The 17,429-nt window shown below is 46.5% G+C and overlaps 1 non-coding gene across 1 annotated transcript; it reads right to left on the reverse strand.

The window, feature by feature from the left end:
* Nucleotides 1-16,923: 16,923 nt before the first annotated feature.
* LOC138257780 (small nucleolar RNA U109) lies at nt 16,924-17,079 on the reverse strand. Its single transcript, XR_011198396.1, has one exon. It is a non-coding gene; the product is annotated as a small nucleolar RNA U109 (small nucleolar RNA).
* Nucleotides 17,080-17,429: the final 350 nt, after the last annotated feature.

Here is a 17,429-nt window from a genome sequence, read left to right on the forward strand (position 1 = left end):
GTATATCCAAGAATTAATTTACCTCACTCCAAAAATCCTTTTAGGCAGGTTTATTTTAGAAAACAGCAACCACCAACACTTTTCTCTTTTTCCTTAAATATTGTAATTTCATCACTACCATCCCAATATTAAATACTATTATTAGAATGACTCTCTGATATAGGAATGCCCCAGTAGTCAAGAACCCCCACATGGGTTTGCCCTACCCAGGGGATCGGCTCTTCACATAGGTTTTGCTGATCAGGAGGCCTTAAGGCCCTGGGCACTTACTCACTATAAGTACAGTGTGAACGTGTGACACCTTTCCTACCTATGTTAGGAAGTGGCGTTGGCCAGTGTGTGTGCATGTGCCTACTGGTGTTTCAAACATGTGCTGAGTCTGTCATAGCACACCTGTGTTTGCACGCTTGCAAAAATGGTGTTCTTATCCATGAGTCCAACCTGTCATAGGAGGTCTGTGTAGGCACACTTGCACCTATGGATTTCTTACCCATCAGTTTACCCTGTCATAGCAGGCCTGTGTGTGTACACTTGCACCTATGGTGTCCTTAAACATGAGTCCAACGTATCATAGCAGGCCCTTGTGTGAACACTGGCACCTCTGGCCTTCTTAAACATGTGTCCAGCCTGCCACTGCATGTGTGTTATCACTACCTATAAGGGTTGCTCTGACCATAGGTCAAAGTGGGAGAGGTTTAAAATTACTCCTAGATGCAATAGCGGGTTGCAGCTGAGCAGTCTCATAATGTTTACTATCACTGGATTCATTCTGACCAACCCCTTTCTATGGTAACTCTGGTTTTGTGAATAATAACCTAGAAATTCAACTTTTAGAAAGTGGCCATTTCTATGCTCTAAAATGCTTTTGTGTGCCTTTTAATATTCAATTCTAATCCACACTGGAGGCTGGGGTAGCATCTCTGTACAATCCCCAGCAACAGCTATAAACCGTGGGCACGCAACTGGAATGACAGATCTCTGCCATTTGAGGGCCTAGCTGGCTAGATTGGAGGGAGAGTTTTAGAAATGGGTTCTTTGGTTGGCACTCAGTTCCCCTCTTGTCCAACAAGGACCCTTACTCTAATCAGGTCAAAGGAGAAAAACACCTGTTTAACCCCGCTCACCCCCTTGGTAGCTTGGCACGAGCAAAAAGGCTTAACCCAGAAGCAATGTGTAAAGTATTTGTACCAACACACACAGTAATGCAGTGAAAACACTACAAAATGACTTAACGCCAGGTTAGTACAATAGCCAATATTTATCTGAACAAAACAAGACAAAAATGACAAAAATCCAACATACACAAGTCACGTTATGAATTTTTAAAGATTAAACAAAAAAATAGCACTTAGAAACACAAATGCTTCAATTAGGTGATATCAAGACGTCGGGATGAAGTCATTTCCAACAATCTGAAGCCAATGGCACTGGTCACAGAGTCACACAGGCTCCCAGGTACAGTACCTTATGAAAATGAGGAAACAAGCTGATGCACAGACTCAGGGATCGCCTGCATTGCTGGATCCAAGGCGGCATCGGTTCCAGTGCTGCAGAGCAAAGGAGCAGAGGCATCACAAAGAAGTGTTGGGTCCTTGCTGCAGAGCGGAGGAGGTGAGGCGGCGCTAGTGCGAAACATTGGATCAGAGCACTTCGGTCGGAGTCGATGTCCGGTGGTCACGACGTGGTACGGCCACTTCCACGGAGTTACGTACTTTAGCAAGGCTGCAGCGGCATCGGGCCTGTGAGGTCGTCACACTCCAGCGAGGACCAAAGCTTCGGTTGCAGGTGGCATCACAGGATTTGGCAGCGGCGTTGGTCCAGGGTCGTCCAAAGTCAGTTCACTTGGTTTTCTTTGATTTTCTACCAACTTCTCCTTGCAAGAGCCCAGGGATTGGATTAGGCACCACTTGGCACGGTAGGGATCTCAGCAGAGGGTCCAGCTGCTGGCAGAGAAAGTCTTTAATGGCCCTGAGACTTCAGAACAGGGGGTAAGCTCAGTCCAAACCCTTAGAGATTCTTCTGAAACAGGAATATACCAAAAAGTCCAGTCTTTGTTCCCTTTCACAGGCAGAAGCAGCAACTGCAGGATAGCCCTACAAAGCACAGTCACAGACAGAGGCAGCACTTCAGCAGGAAGCTCTTCTCCTTGGCAGAGGTTCCTCTTGAATCCAGATGTGATCTTGAAGAAATTTAAAGTCGGGGGTTTTGGGTCCAATACTTTTACCACTTTCTGCCTTTGAAGTTGCCCAACTTCAAAGAAAATTCTCTGTTGTTTACAGGATCCTGTCTTGCCCAGGCCAGTCCCCAGACACATACCAGGGGGTTGGAGACTGAATTGTGTGAGGGCGGGCACAACCCATTCAGGTGTAGGTGACCACTCCTCCCTCCACTATAGCTCAGATGGCTCATCAGGATATACAGGCTACATGCCAGCTCCCTTTGTGTCACTGTCTAGAGGAGATTCGCAAACAGCCCAACTGTGAGTTATAGTCAGACAGGGAAACCACAAACAGGCAGAGTCAAAGAATGGTTAAAGCAAGAAAATGCCTACTTTCTACAAATGGTATTTTCAAACACACAATCTCAAAATCAACTTACCTGAAAGATGTATTTTTAAATTGTGATTTCAGCAACCCCAAACTCCACATGTCCATCTACTCCCAAAGGGAATCTGCACTTTAATCATTTTTAAAGGCAGCCCCCATGTTAACCTATGAGAGAAATAGGCCTTGCAACAGTGCAAACCACATTTAGCAGTATTTCACTGTTAGGACATGTAAAACATATCAATACATGTCCCACACTTAACATATATTGCACCCTGCCCATGGGGCTACCTAGGGCCTACCTATGGGGAGCCTTACATGTATAAAAAGGAAAGGGTTAGACCTGGCAAGGGGGTACACTTGCCAAGTCGAATTGGTAGTTTAAAACTGCACACACTAACACTGCAGTGGCAGATCTGAGCCATGTTTGCAGGGCTCCGAATGTGGGTGGCACAACCAGTGCTGCAGGCCCACAAGTAGCATTTGATTTTCACCGTCCTGGGCACCTCTAGTGCACTTTACTAGGGACTTACTAGTAAATCAAATATGCCACTCATGGAAAAGCCAATTACAAATATGATTTACACAGGCACTTGCACTTTAGCGCTGGTCAGCAGTGGTAAAGTGCCCAGAGTACCAAAACAGCAAAAACAGAGTCCAGCACACAGTCAAAACATGGGAAGCAGAGGCAAAAGACAGGGGTGAACACACTAAGGATGCCAGGTCTAACAGAGAGGTTTTGACACTGGGCCTCTTGGAGCCAGATCATTGCCCCACTAAATTTTAAGATCTGCATTCCATGGCCCCATGCAGACAGAACTGAAATTTAGGGGAGACATCTGTGTTTCAAAGGGAGGGGCCTCTGAACCTTCCCCAACGTCAAAGGCACACTACAGTATAAATACTGGTGCCACAGTGCAGCAAACTAGAGGTATGCTTATGGGGATGCAAGACCAGAGATACTGGACTGCTTGGTGCACACTGCCAGAGAAATGAGTTGTGCACAAGGAGTAATTACTGTCCTTGGAAGGGACCACTCACCTTTCTTGAATACTGTCCAACAAGGCTTTTTAAAAGTGTGATAATTACCTATGTGTACACATTACAGCTATCATTGTGAACTGGGATTCACCATATACCTTTATGGGATTGAATTGGAATAATTGTTTGGGTGGGCCTTGTTCTGACAATGTTGTGCACTGAATGTGGGTGCTGGGGGTAAAGTAGAATCTTCCTCAAAGCATACATATTACTGATGTCATTTTAACCCAGTTGGGCGTAGTACTGCTAGTGATATTTCCAAATGTGATTTATGGCAGGAGACACATGATGTTCATGTTTTGTTGAATAATGTGTGTTGAATGCAAACTTTATTTACATACATCTCGTAGGAAGTCTCTTTTGTGACGCTCAGTGCAGTTTTTGCGTGCCACCTTCACATCACCCCCAATGACTACCTCAACCAGATCAAAACTGCAAAAATGAAGGCCCTGACCAATCGGATTGAAACCAGCTTCCAACGATCCCAAAGAACTCTTAACCATCGTCAGAGAGCTCATCTGCCCACCAGCCACTGAAAACTCTATCCCCGCCTCACAGAAACTCTGCAATGCCCTCGCCAACCACATCCATAATATGATAGAAACCATCTATAGAAACTTCAATCCCCAACCCTCTAACCTCCTTGGCATCCCATCAACAACCGCCACCAACCACCCGCTCACCACATGGGAACAACTCAGCACACCAAACACAACCACACTTAAGAACCTCATCCACTCTGAGTCACCCACCGACCCCTGCCCCCACGGCCTATCAAACTCAGAAGAGACACAATCAGTCACCAGCTCATCATCATCCTCAATGCCTCGTTAAACACAGCCACCTTTCCCAAAGCCTGGAAACATGAAGACATCAGATCTCTCCTCAAGAAACTCTCCTAAGACCCCAGCGGGCTCCAGAACTACCCTGCAATGTCTCTGCTCCTGTTCCCTTCCAGTGTCCTGGAGAAGGCCATCAACCTCCAACTCACTGAGCATCTGGAGAGAATCAACCTACTGGATCCATCCAAATCAGACTTCAGAGTCAACCAGAGCACCGAGACAGCACTGATCACTGAAACAAACAACACCCGCACCCTACTCAAAAAAGAAGAATTAACCATCCTCTTCCTGCATGACTTCTCCACAGCCTTCAATACCATCTCCCACCACACACTCATCAATCGACTATGCCAGATTGGGATCACAGATGAGGGGCTTAAATAGATGGTATCCTTTCTCACTGGGCGCACCCAGGGAGTCTGCCTCCCCTCCTTCACCTCTGAAGTCAAGCACACCATCTGCGACTTCCCTCAAGGCTCATCCCTCAGCCCAATCCCCTCCAACATCTACATGACACCACTCACATACATCATCAGATCATAAAACATAAAAATCATCTCCTATGTTGACAACACGCAGCTCATCCTCTCGCTCTCAGCAGACAGCCCCCTTGTAAAGACCAACTTCCACAATTGTACAAAGGAAAGTATCAGCCTAGATGAGAGACAACTGCCCGAAGCTCAACACAGACAAGACTGAAGTTCTGATCTTCGGCAGACACACAGCCTTCTGGAATGACTCCTGGTGGCCGTCAGAACTCGGACCCATACCCATGGTGAAAGATCGTTCCCGCAACCTTGAATTATCCTTGACAGCAAACTCTCCATGAAACATCAGGTCAATGCCGTCTCCTCAGCCTGCGTCAACACACTCCATATGCTCTAAAAAATGACTTCCCATCTGCACCAGGAAGACAGTGACACAGGTCCTCATCACCAGTTGACTGGACTAAGGCAATGCAGTCTATGCAAGCACCACCACCAAACTCATGGAGAGACGCCAGACAATCCTGCCAGATTGATCCTCAACTTGCCCAAGAGAACACACATTACACACCACCTGAAGGACCTCCACTGGCTCCCAATCCAGAAGAGATGCCATTGTGAACTCCTGACCCAGGCCTACAAAGGCCTTCACAATGAAGGACCCACCTACTTGAATCACCGCCTGCACTTCCATCGACCTCACAAGAACCTCCCCTCCGCACACCACACCCTTGCACAGATACCCGGCATATGCCTCTACCACCCTGGAGGATGTTCCTTCTCCCACTTCACTGCTAAAGCCTGGATCACCCTCCCCCTCCACCACTGCACAGTACCTTCACTGCCCCACTTCAGGAAAGGGCTCAAGACCTGGCTCTTTGACAAATGCCTGCAGTAAGCACCTGGATACCGTCACTGGTTACAAGCCGTGCTTTACAAATACAGCCTAATTGATTGATTGATTTAAACTGCTGTGCCAATGCTGTACACACTGCCCCTGTGATAAGCCTGACTGCTCAGTGCAAAGCTACATATGGGTGAAGGCAGGTTATCCAGTGAGTAATTACCCACCCCTGATGGGAGTGGTAGGTTTTGCCTGGCTAGGGCCTTGCCTCAGCCAACTAGAGCATGCCCCCTCCAGCAGCTTGGCACAGAACTGTTAGGCCTAAAGTAGAATAAATGTGTAAAATATTTATGTAATCTTTAAGAAGTAACGAAATGAAAATACAACACAAGAAGAATCCCACACAAGATTAGAAAAAAATAGAGCAAATTTTAACCCGTTCTGTGCCACAGACGTAATGGTTACGTCCTGTGGCACAGTGCTGCTGTGCCCAGGACGTAACCATTATGTCTTGGGCACACAGCCCAGAGGGAGCACTAGCGCTCCCTCTGTGGGGTTAAAGTCAGGGATGGAAGGGGAAGCCCTTCCCCTTCCACCCCTCTCCCCCCTCCCCCTGTGACGTCAGCTCGCGAGCGCACGCTGATTGTCACAGAGCCTCCCCCACAGCGCGATCGGAAGAGAAATGCTGGGGGAGGCCGAGAGAGGCTTCAAAGGGAAGGAAATGTATGTCTCTCTCAGCGTTTTGGCAGTCAGATTGAAAGCAATCCGGCTGTCAAAACGCCCACTAGACACCAGGGATGTCTTTTTTACAAAGGAAATTGGAATAAGGGAGCGACCCCTTGGGCAAGGGTCGCTCCCAGGGGGGGGCATTTTTTTTTAAGGCCTTTTCTGCCCTCCCTGGGGGCAGATTGGCCTATTATTAGGGGGGGGGCAGAAACCGCTAGGCACCAGGGCTAATTTTTTTTTTTAGTTCTTTGTTTTTGAGGTATGGGGAAAATTATATTTAGGCCATTTCTGCCCCCCTTGGGGCAATAAACAGAGGAGTTTATTTAGAAAAGAACACACATTTACATGGTTCCATATCGATGTAATGGAGACTTTGTGAGAGAGTAAGAAGATATTTTAGAAATAATGGAGCAAACAGGTGCAATATAATTTAAATATGTGGTTACATACCATGAACTTAGAGTAATGACATATTAGGAGTAGTTTGAACAGCTCAACAGTAGCTATTAGAGACTTGGTAGCAGTAGTAAGATTATGGCTGAAAGGAAAATATAGTTTTGACTCAGTCCACTTCAGGAGAAATTCGAATACAGTATAATATGTTAAAAGGGATGCACTGAATTTATAAAACAGTAGAACTATTGTATCAATATCTGACAACAGGCCAAGTAGTATAATATAAGGTATGTGCATATGAAGGTAGGGTAAGAGGAACTACAAGGAGTCCTGAGTGATCTGTTGGACTTGGCCCTTTCTGCAGGTTCATCTCAAAATGTTTTGCCTTCACCATCCTGTTTTCTGAACCTGTATTATTTGGCTTCTAGGACTGTGCACTTTACCACTGCAAACCAGCACTAAAGTGCTTGTGCTCTCTCCTCTAAACATGGTAGAACTGGCTTACACCCAATAGTCATATTCCATATACTTGTAAGTCCTTAGTAAAGTGGTTCTATTTGTGCTTAGGGCCTGTAAATTAAATGCTACTGGTGGGCCTGCAGCACTGATTGTGCCACTCAGTTATGTAGCCCTTTTAAACATTCCTCTTCCCTGCCTTGCAATATCTTTGTGCAGTTTTTAAACAGCCATTTCGACCAAGCAAAATCAACCTTTTGCCAGGCCCAAACCTTCTTTATTAATACATATGTCACATCTAGAGTGGGCTCTGAACAGCCCAGATAAAAGGGTGCCATTCCTTTAAGAAGTAGGATATGTACTTTTACATTTTACATGTCCTGGTAGTGAACAATTCCTAAATTTGTTTTTTTTTTCAGTACTATCATGCCCACCTCTTCCATAGGATAACATTGAATTTATCTTAATACATTTAATAGGCTGTAACTTGCAATTAAGAACAGGTAGACACATCGAGTTTATTGTCCAAAGAATTTTAATTAAAAGGTCTTGTTAATGGAAAAGTCAGATTTTTAAACAGAATTCTGAAAATACTACTTTCAATATGTTGCCATTTTCTTCTCCTTACCACTTGGTGCCAGTAGCCTGATCTTGGGTCACATTACTAAGTGTAAGTGACAGTTGGATTTTGTGCATTGCTCTCACGCAGTGAGACAAAGATAGGTTTTGATAGGATGGTCCACTCTGAGTTAACAAAAAGGAGAAGCTGTCACCCACCACACTTGCAAATCACAAAGACTCTGCCTGAGAACTCTCAGAAAGGGGTATAACTCTAGTTAATTGTGTCACCAGACAACCTGTGGCTAAGGCAGGAAGGAAGGAAATTTGTACTACCTCTGGGAGTGAAAACCTCTAAAAGTTTCTCCAACTTGAAAGTGGGCACCAGGTAAAAGTATTGTACTTCAGACCCCAACTCTTCAGTACACTTCTGGACCTGTGGAAGACTCTGCCAGGAAGAAGGACTGCTGTGCTGCTGAAAGGACTGCTACTCCACTGGACTGCTACCCTGAAGAACTGTTGTGTGCTGTGCTGTTCTGCTGCCCTCTTGCCTGGGTGAAGAGGACTGGACCTGTAACCTATACCTAAGATTACCAGAGAGACTCCAAGGGCTAGTCTCTTGTAAACAGCACCTGAAGTCTGCAACTGGGAGTTCCACCCTGCAAAGTGGTGTCATCCTGGGCCTGAACACTCGGAAGTGGTCCTGAATGTGCTCTGCTAGCCCATCTGTGGACCCAGCAGACCAACACATCTCTACTGCGCAGCCAAATCTGACCAGAACTGATGCATCACCTCCGCTGCGAGGACTCTTCTGGCTCAAGGACTTTGCATTGACCTTGTAGCCTTATTGGAACTGCCCCAGTTCTATTCATTCCTGATGCAGGGCCTCACATCACAGCCCTTGTCAACAACAGCCTCGATGATGGTACAGAACTTCACATCGCAAGCACCACAGTTTCTTCTGAACCATCTAATGGGCCACACATCCTTGACGAAGGACTTCGTATTCAAAGCGCCCATCATTGATGGTGTCCATGATGATTATGAAGGACCTTGCATCACAGATTTGCAGTTCCTTGGGGACTGATGCTGCGTGATGCATCTCTGACCTAGACATGCTGTGTGACACATCCTTGACACAGGACCCCGCAACGCTTTGCAACCAGGATTCAAGGTACTGTTGTTAAGTGGACATAACCAAGTCCCTGTAGCCAGCCCACATTCCAACACGGTCAGCCTGGTCCAGTGTGATCAGATAACCAGTCAGTGCTTTGTACTTTTTGGTGCTATTTTCACTTAAATTGTATATCTCCGGTTCTATTGATTGTATTTTTGTCATTTTGGTCTTGTTTTATTTATTAACCCCTTCGCTGCCAGGCCTTTTCCCCCTCCTGTGCCGAGCCTTTTTTTTAGCTATTTGGGGCAGTTCGCGCTTAGGCCCTCATAACTTTTTGTTTACATAAGCTACCCATGTCAAATTTGCGTCCTTTTTTTTCCAACATAGGGATTCTAGAGGTACCCAGACTTTGTTGGTTCCCCAGAAGGAGGACAAGAAATTAGCCAAAATACAGTGAAAATTTAGTTTTTTTCAAAAAAATGGGAAAAAGGGGCTTAAAAAGAAGGCTTGTGGTTTTTTCCCTGAAAATGGCATCAACAAAGGGTTTGCGGTGCTAAAATCACCAGCATCCCAGCTTTCAGGAACAGGCAGACTTCAATCAGAAAACCCATTTTTCAACACAATTTTGGCATTTTACTGGGACATACCCCATTTTTATGATTGTTTGTGCTTTCAGCCTCCTTCCAGTCAGTGACAGAAATGGACATGAAACCAATGCTGGATCCCAGAAACCGCAATATTTCTGAAAATTAGACAAAATTCTGAATTCAGCAAGGGGTAATTTGTGTAGATCCTACAGAAAATAACAACTGAAAAAAAAACAATATTGAAATTGAGGTGAAAAAATCTGCAATTTTTCTCTACGTTTTACTCTGTAACTTTTTCCTGCAATGTCAGATTTTTTAAAGCAATATACTGTTGCGTCTGCTGGACTCTTATGGTTGCGGGCATATATAGGGCTTGAAGGTTCATCAAGAACTCTAGGTACCCAGAGCCAATAAATGACCTGCACCCTGCAGTGGGTTTTCATTCTGTACCGGGTGTACAGCAATTAATATGCTGAAATATAAAGAGTAAAAAAATAGCTATCAAGAAAACCTTTGCATTTCCAAAATGGGATCAAGATAAGGTTTTGAGGAGCAGTGGTTATTTGCACATCGCTGAATTCCGAGGTGCCCATACTAGCATGTGAATTGCAGGGCATTTCTCAAATAGACGTCTTTTTTACACACTCTCTTATATTTGGAAGGAAAAAATGTAGAGAAAGATAAGGGGCAATAACACTTGTTTTGCTATGCTATGTTCCCCCAAGTCTCCCGATAAAAATGATACCTCACTTGTGTGGGTAGGCCTAGTGCCCGCGACAGGAAATGCCCCAAAACACAACATGGACACATCCTATTTTTTTTATAGAAAACACAGCTGTTTTTTTCAAAGTGCCTACCTGTAGATTTTGGCCTCTAGCTCAGCCGGCACATAGGGAAACCTACCAAACCTGTGCATTTCTGAAAACTAGAGACCTAGGAGAATCCAAGGAGGGGTGACTTGCGGGGCTCGGACCAGGTTCTGTTACCCAGAATCCTTTGCAAACCTCAAAAAGTGGCTAAAAAAACAAGTTTTCCTAACATTTCGGTGACAGAAAGTTCTGGAATCTGAGAGGAGCCTCAAATTTCCTTCCACCCAGCGTTCCCCCAAGTCTCCCGATAAAAATGATACCTCACTTGTGTGGGTAGGCCTAGCGCCCGCCACAGGAAACGCCCCAAAGCGCAACATTGACACATCCAAATTTTTGGAAGAAAACAGAGGTGTTTTTTGCGAAGTGCCTACCTGTAGATTTTAGCCTCTAGCTCATCCGGCACATAGGGAAACCTACCAAACCTGTGCATGTCTGAAAACTAGAGACCTAGGGGAATCCAAGGAGGGGTGACTTGCGGGGCTCGGACCAGGTTCTGTTACCCAGAATCCTTTACAAACCTCAAAAAGTGGCTAAAAAAACAAGTTTTCCTCACATTTCGGTGACAGAAAGTTCTGGAATCTGAGAGGAGCCACAAATTTCCTTCCACCCAGTATTCCCCCAAGTCTCCCGATAAAAATGATACTTCACTTGTGTGGGTAGGCCTAGCGCCCGCGACAGGAAATGCCCCAAAACACAACGTGGACACATCACATTTTTTCATAGAAAACAGTGCCTACCTGTGGATTTTGGCCCCTAGCTCAGCCGGCACCTGGGGAAACCTAGCAAACCAGCACATTTTTGAAAACTAGAAACCCAGGGGAATCCAAGATGAGGTGACTTGTGGGGCTCGGACCAGGTTCTGTTACCCAGAATCCTTTGCAAACCTCAAAATGTGGCTAAAATAACACGTTTTCCTCACATTTCGGTGACAGAAAGTTCTGGAATCTGAGAGGAGCCACAAATTTCCTTCCACCCAGCATTCCCCCAAGTCTCCCGATAAATATGATACCTCACTTGTGTGGTTAGGCCTGGTGCCTGCGACAGGAATAGATCACACAACGGTCAATGTTGGTCCTTACGTGAGGCAGCTGTTGACCCTGGGGTGATCCATTCCTGACACAGGCACTAGGTGTAGGCACTCAAGTGGGGTAGTGTTTTTCTCAGGACAGGTGAGGAGTCACTGGGTGGTAGGAATGTTGTGGATCCCAGCATATTCCTGTAGTTTGTGTGAAAGAAATGCGAGAAAAATTGAGTTTTTTTCAACATTTCAGCTTTGCAGGGTATTCTGGGTAAGAAAACTTTGGGGAATCCACACAAGTCACACCTCTGTGGACTCCCCCGAATGTCTAGTTTCCAGAAATGTTTGGGTTTAGTGTGTTTCTCTATATGGCCGCCAAATCCAGGACCAAAAACACAGGTGCCTGCCTTACAAAACCAGTTTGTTTTGCCATAGACAATTTTGATGTCTCCACAATATGATTTGGGTGGTGGAATTTGGGGCTGAACTAAATTGGGGAGCTCCCAAGAGAGCACTCTCTCTCTGCTTGCCGCCGCATTCACCTGCTCTCTGGGTTGGCCTATCCCACTATTACCCAGTTGCACGAACAGCTTGCGAAGGGACAGCAGGACTGTCCTCATCACCTCCCTCATAATGTACTGGAAGAGGAGTTATCGAATGGGACTCCTCTGACTGAAAAATCACTCCCAGAGTCTGCGCCATTGTCCTATCCCTCAGATGCTGTCTCAGTATCTGATGTCTCAGTCTCTGATCCTATGTCAGAGCAGTCCTCTATAACCCGAGTGCAGGCAGCAGTCATCCATCAAGATGCCATCTCTGCTATTGGCTAAACTGTTGTTCTAAAACACTAGCCTACGTAGACAGTCACAAAATCGATGGTGTGTGTGAGATACGTGCAACAGTAGAGGCCACCTTACCTGCGCTTCTTCCCTCAATCAGCACGTACTTTCAAGACACTCTAAAAACACCTTGTCACATACCATTCGTCACAGTCTTTAGCACCTCCTGCGCCCAGTCCAACAATCATTATTGGTGCTCCCACTCCCTCCTCCTCGGATTCCCTCATTACCACCCAGCAAAAGTGCCCTTCATCTCTCCATAGACTTTACTAATGTACTCAGCTATTTACATAAAATACAGATGTGCTCTTTGCAGTAGGCATATAAACCTTCTGCGCTTCCTTATGGCACTAAAACTGCCACTAGACAAGTCAGACCCTTTTCCCCCCAGGGAAACCACACACATATTGACAAAAGTGATATATATATGACAGCCAACCACCTGAAACTCAACTCAAGCAAAACCGAAATAATCCTCTTTGGCCCACACAAAAACACCTGGGACCCCTCATGGTGGCCCACCACGCTAGGCCCTGCACCCACCCCCGCCAACCACGCACGGAACCTCAGCATCATCCTAGATTCCTCCCTCTCGATGACCCAACAAATCAACGCTCTTACCTCCTCATGCTTCAACAAACTCCGTATACTGAAAAACATTCAAATGGATCCCCACAGAGACCAGAAAAACTGTCACTCACGCACTCATCAGCAGCAGGCTTGACTACGGAAACGCCCTCTATGCCGGCACCACTCTAAAACTCAAGCGCAAACTACACGCATCCAGAACTCAGCAGCACGACTCATCCTCGACCTCCGCCGACACGAACACATCTCTCCACACCTCAAATCCCTCCACTGGCTCCCCATTGACAAAAGGATCACCTTCAAGATCCTCATCCTCGCACACAAATACCTCCACAACACAGGCCCTGCCTACCTCAACGAGAGTCACCTTCCACACCCCCACACGAAACGTCTGCTCAGCTGACCTCTCTCTCGCCTCTGTCCCCCGCATCAAACACACCACCACCGGGGGCAGATCCTTCTCCTACCTTGCACCCAAAACCTGGAACGCCCTCACAACCCACCTTCGCAAGACCCAAAACCTACTTCTTTTCAGGAAGGGCCTCAAAACCTGGCTTTTCGAACAGTGAACCTCCCAGCCCCTTTCCCTCCCCCCGTTCCCCGCCCCCCCAGCGCCTTGAGACCCTCACAGGTGAGTAGCGCGCTTTATAAATCTCTTTGATATATATCTACCTCTATATATATATATATATATATATATATATCTACATAGATATATCTATGTACCTAGATATATCTATCTACATAGATAGATATAGTTCTATATATACATATATATTTTTTTGTTGTTGTTGTATGGTTTCCTTGGGGGCCAAAATGTATTGTAATGTAATGTAATGTAAAAATATTGCCCCCACAGGGGGTCACCCTGCCCACGGGCATTTTTTTAAATCCACTGGGGGGGGTGCGATCGCGCTCCCCCCCGCCCCCCCCCCCCCCCCCCCCAGGTGGCACCTACCTTTTTTTTTTTTTTTTTTATTATGCCGGGGGGGGGGGGGGGGGCCCGTTTTCCGGGGGGGCCGCCCCCCCAAAGTGAAATCCCTGGTGTCTAGTGGTGTTTCCTGGCCCCCGATCGCAGCTGTGCTGCGATCGGGGGCCAGGAAACAGTTTCAGAAGGCCTCGTAAGAAAGGGGAGACTCTCCCCTTTCTTCCAAGGCCTTCTGAAACTGTTTCTGGCCCCCGATTGCAGCACAGCTGCGATCAGGGGCCAGAAACAGTTTCAGAAGGCCTCGTAAGAAAGGGGAGAGTCTCCCCTTTCTTACGAGGCCTTTTCAAAGTGTTTCCTGGGCCCCCCGATCGCAGCTGTGCTGCGATCGGGGGGCCCAGGAAACCTGAAAGTGTTTCCTGGGCCCCCCGATCGCAGCACAGTTGCGACCGTGGGCTAGGAAACACTTTCAGGAAGGCCTCGTAAGAAAGGGGAGACTCTCCCCTTTCTTACGAGGCCTTCCTGAATATGTAAAAGGCCGTTTTCCCCATCAAAGCAGGAAGCGGCCGCAAGGCTGCTTCCTGCTTTGATGGGGAAAACACCTTTGAAACGTCAGCGCGCCTCGCGGCGCGCTGACGTCACAAAGGGGCGGGTGGGGGGCGGGGGGAGACACGGAAGCTTCCGTGTCTCCCAAAGTGAAATCCCTGGTGTCTAGTGGTGTTTCCTGGCCCCCGATCTTACGAGGCCTTCTGAAACTGTTTCTGGCCCCCGATTGCAGCACAGCTGCGATCAGGGGCCAGAAACAGTTTCAGAAGGCCTCGTAAGAAAGGGGAGAGTCTCCCCTTTCTTACGAGGCCTTTTCAAAGGGTTTCCTGGGCCCCCCGATCGCAGCTGTGCTGCGATCGGGGGGCCCAGGAAACCTGAAAGTGTTTCCTGGCCCCCGATCGCAGCACAGCTGCGACCGTGGGCTAGGAAACACTTTCAGGAAGGCCTCGTAAGAAAGGGGAGTGTCTCCCCTTTCTTACGAGGCCTTCCTGAAAGTGTTTCCTGGCCCCCGATCGCAGCTGTGTCCCCTTTCTTACGAGGCATTCCCGAATATGTAAAAGGCCATTTTCCCCATGAAAGCAGGAAGCAGCCGCAAGGCTGCTTCCTGCTTTGATGGGGAAAACACCTTTGAAACAAAGGGGCGGGTGGGGGGTGGGGGGAGACACGGAAGCTTCCGTGTCTCCCGAGGGATTTTTAAAAAAAAAAAAAAATCCTCGGGTGCAACGCACCCGATGATTTATTAATGCCCTTCCTGGTGTCGGCCACTGGTCGTGACCCGCACCATGGAGGGTGTGTGGGCGTCGGCCAGTGGCCGACGCCCACACCAAAGAGGTTAAACATTGCAGTTAAGTACTGTTCCCTTTTTAAAAATGCAATGACATACTTCTGCCTAAAACAAAGCCCTGTTATCTGTTTAATATTTCTTTTGGCCAGAGCCTGGTGCCCCCCCTAGGTTCACTTGAGGCCCCCCTAGGGGGGCCTGACCCCAGTTTGAAGACCTCTGATCTAGAACATATGTTTTTCAACTGTAAATTTCTCACCCATTTTTTGCACAAAACTATGAACCAGCTCAACATATTTTTTTTATTTAAGTCTAACTCTAGATTCTCTTATGAAATTCTTGGTCCTCATACCGTGTTATGTATTCTAGACCTACCAGATCAAGATCTAGCACTGTTAGATCTGTTACTAACTATTGCCATTGAAGTTATATTGCTAGACTGGAAGGCTTCCTGTAATCGTTCATTTCACATTTGCTGAGTGTGGAAATATATTTAAGAAGCACTAACTTCTCTCAAATTAATTTATGGGGCAATCCCATCGTCTCCCAGGAAATCTAGAATTCCTATTTGTGCAAAAATCACAACTCATGCTGTAGATGCAATTTTGAACTTATCTGTACAAATACCTTACCCTCCTGCCTCCTCACGAGGCAAACCCTTCCCTTCATCCCACTATTGTGTTTTCTCTCTACCTCAGTTCTTTTCCAGCACCAAATACTTCGTTCAGATCCCTTTTTAGGTTGAGCATTGCGTTCAACGTGTTGTATACTTTTAAGTATACCTATACTGTGGTTCAAAGCTATTTCATTTGTTGGTTCCATTGTCCTTCAAAAATCCTTGCTTGCTAGTGGTCAGTTCTGCCTCTTTGTCCTGCCTTTTTCACCTAGGGAGAACCACAAATTACTGTATAATTATGCCATGTCCTGTTTATCTCTTCTGTAGGGGACTATTGTTTTTACTTTTTGGCTGTTCATCTTACACCGTGGGTGTGTGTGGCAGAGCAGCCACCTCGGGCAAGTCCCTCCTCCCCCGCTTCCTCTGAAACATCAAACCAACAGCAAGGTGGGGCTTTTCCAGGGCCAGCTCACCTTCGTTTATCTTTTCTCCCATGGTGGGCTTGAACTGAGAGGTTTAACTTCCTTGTTGTCGGGGCCAAAGCTGGAAAAGACCAGCTGCTGTGCTCTGCTGCTGCTTAAAAGGGAGTGCTCTGCTGATTAGTGACTGCAGCCATGATGTTTGTATGAGCATGATCCCACGAGCCTGCATTTAAACAAAGCAAATATGCAACTTAGAATTTATTTAAACAAACTAAATACATAGGAAAAAATAAGAAAAAGGCAGAAAAACATACACATAACACTGCGATGGCAGCTCTGGGCCCTACAAGACTATAACTGGCATTGCCTCTTTAAGGGGTCCCTTGAAACTGCCTCGCTCTCTCTAACTCGATGAAATGAAAGACTGTTGTTGCTTTCCTGGTTCCTGACTTCATCGGCTTGGAGCTGTGTGTTTGTGAGTTGGCATGCCTGTATATTCATGTATTAGTTCTGCCTAAAGAAGCATTACGGTCTCACCGTGCCTTGACTCGGTCAGTTGTAACCTCCCGCTGCTAAAACGAGTGAACATTTTTTTAACGTTTCCTTCAGCATTCCGCTGGAATTCATGGCTTTCCTTACTCTACCCTACCCCGGCACCACCACTTTTTACAAGTATGCTTTTTACAAGAGACCATTCAGCTAGTTTGTATAAGTATGATTTTTGTGTGGGAGGTATATACTGCCATTCGGTCTGTGCTGGCAGACCAGTGGCCCTAATAGCTCCACCCTTCATCTGGCACATTAATGGGTTAATCACACTCTATGGAAAGTGGACTCACACAGGGCAGCACTTGAGTGCAGACCCCTCCATGTGCATTTCAAACATTCAAGTATACTTCCCTCATACAATATAAACAATCGTCCAGTTGTGTAGAAGAGATACGTTTACCGAACAGAACTATCTTTCGGAATTTAATACAATATTAACAGCCAGCAATGGTGTTCAGCATCCCGAACCCTTTCCACGAGCCCTGCAGTAATGAGGGCGTCAGTCACCGTTTCATCCTTCCAAAGTCACTAACCTAAGAGGGTCTCAAGACCTCTGATTTGCAGTTTACATGAAAATCAGTAGTGTTCATTCCATTGAGCCGCTTATACCAGTTACGAATTTCTAAACAACAGTCAGAATAAACTAGAAAATGCAAAAGTGCGGTTAAGACCGTTCCT

This window comes from Pleurodeles waltl, chromosome 1_2 (genome assembly GCF_031143425.1).
Source record: "Pleurodeles waltl isolate 20211129_DDA chromosome 1_2, aPleWal1.hap1.20221129, whole genome shotgun sequence".
NCBI classification, from domain to species: Eukaryota; Metazoa; Chordata; class Amphibia; order Caudata; family Salamandridae; genus Pleurodeles; species Pleurodeles waltl.